The sequence below is a fragment of the Triticum aestivum genome, chromosome 1D, assembly GCF_018294505.1.
Source record: "Triticum aestivum cultivar Chinese Spring chromosome 1D, IWGSC CS RefSeq v2.1, whole genome shotgun sequence".
NCBI lineage: Eukaryota > Viridiplantae > Streptophyta > Magnoliopsida > Poales > Poaceae > Triticum > Triticum aestivum.
Window position 1 is genome coordinate 89,371,288 of NC_057796.1, and position 10,254 is coordinate 89,381,541.

Consider the following 10,254-nt stretch of genomic DNA (forward strand, 5'->3'; position numbering starts at 1 on the left):
CCCCGGAAGTTGCCGCTTGGCACGATCTCCTTGATGTCGTGGCTCTTCATGAGCCTGACTTGGCAGAGCCCCACGACCGGCTGTCCTGGCGCCTAGAGCCCTCCGGCCGCTTCTCTACGAAGTCCCTATACCAAGCCATTGCCCCCCTCCTAGCCCGGCCGTCTTCGAGTATATTTGGACCATCCGCCTGCCACTCTAGATAAGAATTTTCATGTGGCAATGGATCCGTGGCCGGCTTCCCTCTGGCGTGGAGGTGATTAAACGCCACGGTCCAGGTGACGGTATCCGCCCTTTATGTGGGACGGAAGAAACCTCGAATCACATCTTCTTTTCGTGCGTGTCCGCCCAGTTCCTCTGGGGCTGCCTCCGCGAGGCGGTCGGTGGCGTTTGGTGTAACACCAACTTCCCTGATCTCCTCGCTGAGATTCAGGCCTCCCCCATGACGGGCCGCCACATTAGGTGGCTGCTCATTGCGGTGCTCGCATGGACGCTCTGGACTGTGCGTAATAAGCTTGCCATTCAGCGGGTTCCTCTCCGACGCGCTACTGATGCTGTGTTCAAATTGTGTGGTTACTTGCAGCTCTGGCGGCCGCTTAGCCGTCACCAAGACCGAGACGCCATCACCATCATCATCTCCGACCTTCGCGCGATGGCTCTTCGCTCGCCGCTCCCTCCTCCACCGCCCGAGCCAGATTAGCTCCTTCCATGCTACCGCGGTTGACCCGCCGTCGTTTTTCTCTTTTTTTAGGGTTTGTTGAGCTGTGCCCTCAGCATAACCTATTTGTACTCTATGTTCGTGTGACTGTGTGTGGTGAACTTATGTATACCGTTTGGTTGTGGTGGTTTGCTTTAAAGTGGGGCGAAAGCCTTTTTCAGTAACCGTAGACAACTGCATTGGACACCTACACGTGGCTGGGGCCAAGCATTAACGCTCGTGGGTTCTCCTCACGATCATGGACCTCGGCCGGGTCTATATAGGGTACGTAGAATCCTCGCTCCCCTCTCACACACCAAACACTCCGAGAAATTCCCCTTTCCTTCAGCCTGCTCACTCATCCGCCACTCGTAATCGCAATGCAATCCATCCATAGCTAGTTTCATCACCTAAAAGAAATCTATAGCTAGTTAGGCATCCTCCAGGAGAAAAGAAAAAACAGAAGAAAAAAAAGTAGTTAGCCAGTCTCCGCCGATGGAGTCCGCCACCATCAGCGGGGCACGGTGGGTGCTGGGCAGGGCGCTGAGCTCGCTCTCCGACGGCCTGGTGGAGGCCTGGGTGGCCAGCTCGGGCCTCGGCCCCAACGTCGAGGCGCTCAAGACGGAGCTCCTCTACGCGCAGGCCATGCTCGACAACGCCCGCGACAGGGAGATCCGCAGCCACGCGCTCGTTCTGCTGCTGCAGAGGCTGCGCGCCCTGGCGTACGGCGCCGACGACGTGCTCGACGAGCTCGACTACTTCCGCATCCAGGACGAGCTCGACGGCACCTTCGAGACCGCCGACCACGACGACCGCGGGTGCGTCCATAACCTTGTCCGCGATGCTCGGCATACGGCCAAAGCTGCCGCCAAGCTGCTTGGGTGTGGCTCGTGCTCATCTGCTGCTGCAGGTGACACTTACAAACCTGATGAGTCATGCATGTGCGTGCGCCGGCTCGCTTCCCGTACTCGTACCACCGTGCACGACTTCGGTAATCGACTCCTCTGCTCTTCTTCTCTATCTGTTCATGAAGATGATGATAGTGACGATAGTGATGATAGCAAGCATGCCCCTAGAGTACCAAAGCTGAAATTTGATAGGGTGGACGTCTCTGTCAGAATGAAATGCATCGCGGACGAACTAAAGCCCCTGTGTGCTAAGGTCTCCACCATTCTTGGCCTAGAACTGTCGGGCTCTGTCAGTACCGAGCTACGATTACTGCGTTCTAGTGGTATTGGCAATGTTGCCTCTACAGGTAGACCCATAACCACCTCACAAGCTTTAGAGCCTACGTTGTATGGGAGGGAACCCCAGAAGAACACAATTATTGAGCATATTACAAACGATGAATACATTCATAAAAAACTCACGGTCATCCCTATAGTGGGTCCTGGGGGCATAGGAAAGACAACTCTAACTCAATACATATATAACAACAAAGAAGTGCAAGACCATTTCAAAATTCGAGTTTGGGTATGTGTATCTCTTGACTTTAGTGTGCATAAGTTGACACAAGAGATTGTGAGCTCCATCCCTAAAGCCGAAGACGAAAAAGAGAAAGCAGATAGTGAGGTGCATAACTTGGACCAACTTCAGAAATTAATTGAAAAAGACTCAAAAATAGAAGATTTTTACTTGTTTTGGATGATATATGGAAATATGGTAATGAAGACGACTGGAAAAGATTTTTAGTTCCCTTTCAGAAAGAGCAAGGAAACGGTGACACAATTCTGGTCACAACTAGATTCCTTGAGGTAGCTGAAATGGTAAAGCAAAGAGATAAACCAGTACATCTAGAAGGTTTGGAACCGAAAGAATATTGGACCCTTTTTCTAGCATGTGTTTTTGGTGACACTAATCAACGAAATAATGATGACAACTTAATTGAAATCGGGGAAAAAATTGTGGAAAAATTGAAGGGTTCTCCTCTTGCAGCAAAAACCGTGGGTAGATTGCTGAGAAATAACATATCTGTAGATCACTGGACAAGAGTTCTTGAAAGCAAAGAATGGGAATCACAGACCAATGAGCACGATATTATGCCTGCATTGAAAGTTAGCTATGACTACCTACCTTTTCACCTGCAACAATGCTTTTCCCCATGTGCATTATTTCCGGAAGATTACAAGTTTGATAGTGAGGAGCTGATTCACTTTTGGATAGGACTTGACATTATACATCCAGATAATAGAATCAAAAGAATTGAAGATATTGGGCGGAACAACTTGAATGACTTAGTTAATTATGGATTTTTCAAAATAGGAACAGGTGATTCAGGTAAACACTATGTTATTCATGACCTGCTGCATGATTTAGCATTGAAGGTTTCCTCACAAGAGTGTCTACATATATCTTCCTCTAGCCCAAGAGCTGTAGAAATTGCACCATCTGTTTACCACTTGTCCATTAGTATGAGTGATCCATCCAATAGTGAGGATGGAATTGTCAAAGAAAATTTTATGAAAGAACTGAATAAAACAAGAAAGATACTGAAAACTGAGAACCTACGCACTTTGATGTTGTTTGGAGATTACAATGCAAGCTTTGTTCGCATATTCAGTGATCTATTCAAAGATGCAAAATCTTTGCGTGTTGTCTATTTGTCAACAATGTTCTACCATGTGGAATTTCTATTGCACAACTTTTCGGATCTTGTCCATCTCCGCTACCTACGGCTTGTGTCAAAGTATTATAGTAAAAAACAGGTACCAAAGAGTATACCAAGATTTTATCAGTTAAGGGTGCTAGACATAAGTGACTGGGAGGGTGTTCATAGTTTGCACGAAGAAATGGGTAACCTTGTAAAATTGCGCCATTTCCTTGTCCCATCGTATGAATTCCATTCGAATATTTGTAATGTGGGAAAACTAGAGAACTTACAAGAGCTAAAGAGATTTAAAATTAAGCAAGAAAGTAATGGGTTTGAATTAATGGAGCTGGGGAAACTAGAAGAGATAGGAGGATCACTTCACATTTGCAATCTTGAAAATGCACTAGCAAATGAAGCGCATGAGGCAAAACTCTTACGCAAAAACTGCTTGCAGCGATTAACACTCAGTTGGAAGAAAGGCCGGTCAAATACGAGTCCTGACGAAGAAGATCAATTACTTGAGAGGCTACGGCCACATAGCAATCTTCATGAGCTATGCATTGATGGGCATGGAGGCTCTACTTGCCCTACATGGCTGGGCAAAAATCTGTTGACCAAAGGTCTGGAGGCTCTCTGCCTAGACAGCGTAGCTTGGAAACACCTTCCACCCCTTGGAGAGTTATATGTGATTGGTCAATCTGTAGAAGAGCGTGAGTCTGGAGAAGAGTTTTCCAGTTGCATCACAGGCCCATGCTTTCGTAACTTAAAAAGGCTAGAACTAATTGGGTTGCCAAGATTAAGAAGATGGGTAGCAAATGAAGTTTGCCCTTGGTACTTCTCACTTATAGAGGTACTCATTGTGAAGGATTGCCCTGAACTAACTGAGTTACCATTTTCATCTTATACTAGTTGTTACCCCTTGGAAACAGATTCATGTGTGACTTGGTTTCCTAGGCTAAATGAGCTTAAAATTGAGGATTGCCGAAACCTGTTGTCACTGCCTCCTATTCCTTATAGTGACGCTTTGTGCTCTGTTACACTGACACGTGTGGGAAGAGGTCTGGAGGAGTTACGTTATTCAAGCAAAACATATCACTCTTTGAGCATAGAAGGAAATGGTGATATGCATAGCTTAGATGAAACGGTTTTGGCATTCCATAATTTAACCCAACTACAAATACTGTGTATCAAAAATTGCCCACCTCTGGCTGAAAAACACCTTCAAATGCTAACCATGTTGGAGACCCTGGAAATAAATGGTTCTAGCAATTTATTCCTGCCGTTAGCAAGAAGTGACACCATATGGCAGCTTCCAGTTACCAGTTTAAAATTATGGAGGTGCAATTTTAGTGGGAAGGAAGTGACATGCCTACTCACTCATCTCCCTGAGCTCTTGGCTTGAATATATGGGGAAGTGAGAAGATAACACGGTTGAATGTGGAGGCCGAGCATCAACAAACGGCAACATCGCATTCACTGCCATCTTCTTCAGCTGCTATTGAATTGCAGGATACACATGGAACAGATGAGCAACTAGAAAGAGTGCAGGAGGTGGAGGAAGAGGGAGTAGCATCATTAGAGGAGGTTGTTGTAGAACAAGAAGAAGACGATGATGGGCTGCTGCTCCTACCGGCCCATCTCTCCCGCTCTCTCAGGGAGTTGATCTTGAAGGGCTGTCGAGAGCTTATTCTGGCTGCCAAGAACCACGAGACAGGAGTAGGAGGTCTGCAAGCCATGCACTCCCTCAAGAAAATAATAATAGAAGGTTGCCCCAAGTTCCTGTCCGATCTCTCTTCCTGTTGCCCTTTCCCATCCTCCCTGCAACGCCTCTTCCTTGAAGATCCTATGGGAAACATGGACACGCTAGTGCTTCTCTCGAACCTCGCCTCTGTCGAGAACTTATGCATTAATTGTTTGGGTGAGGATTTAAGATGTGAGGGCCTGTTGCATCTTCTTACACAGGGCCAGCTCACCGCATTACAAGTCCGCGGCACCCCCAAATTCTTTGCTGATTGGGATCCCGCACGGGAGCTGCAGGGCGAGCAGCTGCTTCCTTTCCCAAAACTGCAGGAACTCGAGACGGATGAAGTGGCAGGAGTCCTTACCGCGCCCATCTGCCGCCTCCTCTCTTCCTCCCTCACCAAATTATCTTTTGAACACAACAAAGAGGTGGAGTGCTTCACCAAGGAGCAAGAGGAGGCCCTTTCCCTCCTCAGGTCCCTCCAGGACCTCCAATTCCAGTGGTGTCCTAAGCTGCGGCGCCTCCCAGCAGGGCTAAACAAGCTCACCAACCTCAAGAAATTATTGATCTGGAGACCTGGAGCCATCCTGTCGCTGCCAAAGAATGGCCTCCCTGGCTCGCTGCAAGAGTTAGTTGTCGACGATTGCATCAAGCTGCGGTGTCTCCCAGCAGGGCTACACAAGCTCACCAACCTCAAGAGATTACAGAGCAGGCTGTGTCCAGCCATCAGGTCGCTGCCCGAGAATGGCCTCCCCGACTCGCTGCAAGAGTTAGATGTCAGATGTCTCCTCAACAAAAAGCTAACACAGGAATGAAGGCGGTTAATGGGGACCATCCCATTGATCAGGCTATAGACTAATCCAAGGTAACAGGCACTTCCTTGCTTTTCATGAAGACCACACACACAAGCCACTTTTATTTGTTAACAGTATGTGATTCTATTCGATCTACTGCGCAGGGTTTCTTGGGAGTTGTACATTCTTCTAGCCTTGTAGGATTCTCTCCATCCATGCATACTTTACATACGAGAAGGTCTCCGGGTGGTATCTTCTTCCTGTTCCAATATGGTAAGTACTCCCTCCGTCCAAAAAAACTTGTCATCAAAATGGATAAAAAAAGATGTATTTAGAACTAAAATACATCTAGATACATCTCCTTTTATTTATTTTGATGACAAGTATTTCCGGACGGAGGGAGTACAGCCCAACATGGAACTTTATCCCCACAAATAAATATTTAGGAAATCATGTAATCCTCAGTTTGTGGAATTACAGTGTTTGTTTGTCTTGTTGTATTCACCATTTATTTTTCCCTTTTTGTGCAGGTGATTTTTTTTGCTTGTTCTCTTAGCCTCTAGACTAGATACTTCGCATTTACTCTTCCTTCATGACTTCTGAAGACTTGGTGCTCTAGTTGTCAGGCTCGCATGCCAATTGCTGCTGATGTTACTGTAAGGTTCACACTCCTGCTTAGTATGTTACTGAACTGACCCTAATTTTGCTATGCTAGGACACTGCATGATTTTTAGCTTTCACATTTCATTTTTCATTTATATTTTCGAATCTTACTGATTTTCCTTTGCAGAAAATGCCATGCGGACTTGGTTATACTTTGTACTCCAACAGATGTGAATGCTAGTCTTGTTACCGGCTTTCCGCTTAGTAAGTTACGGAACTGACAAAAACTCCCATCACTATTAGTTGAATTTTATGATCCTAACATAATATATTCTCAGGTTTGGTTCATGCTTATCTAGCACTCCACAAGAAGCAACAAAGGTTATGGACCAGTCTGCAATGGATCTCAAGTTTGTTGACGCCTGCAAGGTAAGCTTTCTGCAAAGCACGTCTCTCATGATTTTATTTTGTATGCATTCCCTCAATAGTAGTGCCCTTTGGCAAGCTATTACTTTATTTTTCCTTATTTGCAGGCAAGCAAGCTGTAGGAATATGCCATTTGTCTTGAACCTGAGATTGTAAGAGCTGCATTGGCATTGGGTGATTGTCAGTTGGTGAATGCCAGAACAAGGATGCAATTTACTTGGAAGATATCTACCAAGATAATTCGCCACGCAGCAAATTAGCTCAACTATTTGCAGCAACGAAGCGAAGAAGCAATAAAAAGGCTTCCATTTCGCAAAAGAAGTGCTTTCCAACTATCAGCTGCCCTAAGGTAATCGCTCTTTCCGTCTTGTTGATCTGAAACAGGAGATGATTCTAGGAGAAAGTGTTAAAATAAAATTTAATGCTATTTCCTGGAGTCAGGTCTGGGTATCATGTACAAAATGCAAATTACTAAATCGCCAGAGATACTCATACTAAAATGCATATTATTTTGTACCAATGCAGGTTAGGAAATAACTGAAGAACAGAATGCGGAGATGAAGTTAGTAAAAGAATGCTGGGTCAAGGAATGGTACAACATTTTCTCACTTTATTCAAATGTGAGTTTACATTGGATCGTGCATATAATTTATTTGGTCACATTCTAGCCCTCACAGTTTCATTGCTTCGATGATATTTGGTGACCTAGGTTGCTATTTTTTTCAATGTCTCCTGATCAAAACCCCAAGAGTTGAGTGAAGTAAGTTGGTGTTACCTAGATTGATTTAGACTATTATTTTGTCCCACCAGAGCCATACATATAACAAAACTGAACCATCATTTGTGCAATCTAAATATTTGGTGAGCTTTGTTAACTCTGTATCCATCTAGTCAGAAGCTCTTGAAAGCCAGTCATTCTCCTTCTTTCCTTCCATTGCTACCCTCTCTGACACTTTTCATTGCAGTTCGTACAGTGCAATCTTGCATACTTTGTCTGTGTATCCGTTCACCTTGTATAAGCCACTTCTTCCTGATGTGTCATACTGCTCATTCACACAATTCTTTCGGAGAAAATAGTAATGGAAAAAAGGAAAAAAGAGTATTGGCAATATAGAGCCCAAAGAGAGAAAAAAAAAGGAAAAGAAGTGCTGGCAATCACGAGGAAAAAAATAAGAAAAAAGGAGTGCTGGCAATCAAAATTTAAGGGGCTCTGTTTTTCCATCGAGTGGGAGGAGTCAATTAGAGCATACTTCCATATCCTTCTGCAGTCATCAGCTGATGCCCGCTCTCGACGAGGTATCCATATCCGATAATAGTTCTAGAGCTCACCTTGTGCCGCTCAGAACATTCTCTTCCTTTTGATCAGCTGATGTCCACTCTCCATGTGGTATACAGATCACCTTCTGTTACTCGGATAATTCTTTTTACCTTTTCACGTCTTCTCAGCTATAACATCATTCTTCCTATGACTGGCATGACAAGGCTTCACTGTACTAGTTTCGGATACTTATTTAACTTTGCAATAACTGAAATTTAGATTTGCTTACTCCATTTACCCCACCAAACCACACATAAGCCTCCACATATGCATATAGTAGTATATTTTAGTGGTAGGGAGATCATGGCCAACGGCCAGTGAGGAGCCATAGACGTGTGATTGAGAGAGATTCTAGACCATGATGAGTAACTCCATACTGAAAAGCTCACTCTTGGGACAACTTTTAGCACTTGTGCTTAATAAAGGAGATCAAAGCCGGACAGCAACCTAGGTTTACCTTGTTCATAGTGCTGAAGTCAAGCAATCTACTGACTTTATTGTTAAACAAACTAAAGAGAAAAGTATGTTTTTGGTCCCTCAAGTTCCCACAAAGTATAGACTTGGTCCCTCAAGATTTTTTGGTATACATTTGGTCCCTCAAGTCTCAAAACCGGATAAGTTTGGTCCGAAACCAGATTTTGAGCACGTTGACCGGTTTTGACCGCCACAAAACCGCCTGATGAACAGTAATTTAAAAAGATCGAATATGCTTACATGCGCAAGATGGGAACAAAATTTCGGGCTCTTTCAGCACTCGAGGAGCTCGTGGCAAAAAAACAAAAATATCTGCCTAATGAATAATAAATTAAAAATATCAAAACAAAATCAAAAATTCTGAAATTTTTTGGGGTCCAATATGCTTACGTGCGCAAGGTGCGACCAAAATTTTGTCATGAAATGACATCGGACGGGCTCTAGTAAAATTTTGTCATTTTTTGAAGTTTTTTTTTTAATATAGTATTCATCGAGCGGTTTTGTGGCGGTCAAACCCGGTCAACGTGCTCAAAATCTGGTTTAGGATCAAACTTATCCGGTTTTGAGAATTGAGGGACCAAATGTATATCAAAAAATCTTAAGGGACCAAGTCTATACTTTGTGGAAACTTGAGGGACCAAAAACATACTTTTCTCCAAACTAAATGATGCACGGCTGTAAGGGCATTAGGATGCGACCATGTAAATTTGTGCATTATCTGTTGTAAGCTTGCAGATTTACAAAGCTCGAGAACAACCAAAGACTACCTTCCGTCGCCTGCTCCGCTTCGTCAAATCAGTTGCATCTTATGGAAAGTGTTAAAGTTTCACTTCACGATAGAGGAAGCCATACATCCAGAATCGTGGGAGAAGAATAATCGAACCATATTGATGAGAATTCCTCTTGCACCACCAGCTGGCAGCAGGTTAACCTGGGGCTTTGATTTAATGAGCTTGTTCTCTACTGCCAAGTCAGCAGCAGGCCCTGTAGTTTTAGTCGGTAATTTTTTTTTTAGAAAAGGAGGAATACCCCCGGCCTCTGCATCTGGACGATGCATACGGCCAATTTATTAATTATTAACACAAGACCTTACAAAGTCGTACAACAGCAAGACCAAAGCCATCATCTTCGCAACTTCTGTCGCTACTCCTATCTAACTGATGAAAGGGCGCTGATGGTCTGAGCCTAATAAACAGACCTCGCAGCCAAACCTAACATCTAAGACCTGAGGTCCCAACCAGGACGCCTGCCGGGTATGGGCACCCACCAGTCCGACGTGCTCCTCAACCAGGACGCCTGCCGGGTATGAGGCCGCCACAGCCACCTGCCACATATCCATCTTCAGAGCTGTACTGTTGCATCGGCCTTGCCCGGTCTCGCTGCTGCCGACGCCACCACGACGCCAGACAGCGTCGACCTCCTGCGCGTGTCTGTCACCACACATCTGACGCCAAGCCTCCGCTGCTCCATGCCGCCAAGAGCCGCCGCCAAGAATATATAGAAAGAAACACCGCTCCACCAAAAGGGAGGCAACACATCCCCACCCCTCACCTGCAGACCCTTCCATCCGATCCCAATGTCCTTGGCGTCGCCTCCAGGAAGGTTACGGGGCGC

At 45.2% G+C, this 10,254-nt stretch overlaps 1 pseudogene; it reads left to right on the forward strand.

Annotated features, from left to right (window-relative positions):
- The first annotated feature begins 992 nt into the window (after nucleotides 1-992).
- On the forward strand, nucleotides 993-9,751 carry LOC123180510 (disease resistance protein RGA2-like; annotated as a pseudogene).
- Nucleotides 9,752-10,254: the final 503 nt, after the last annotated feature.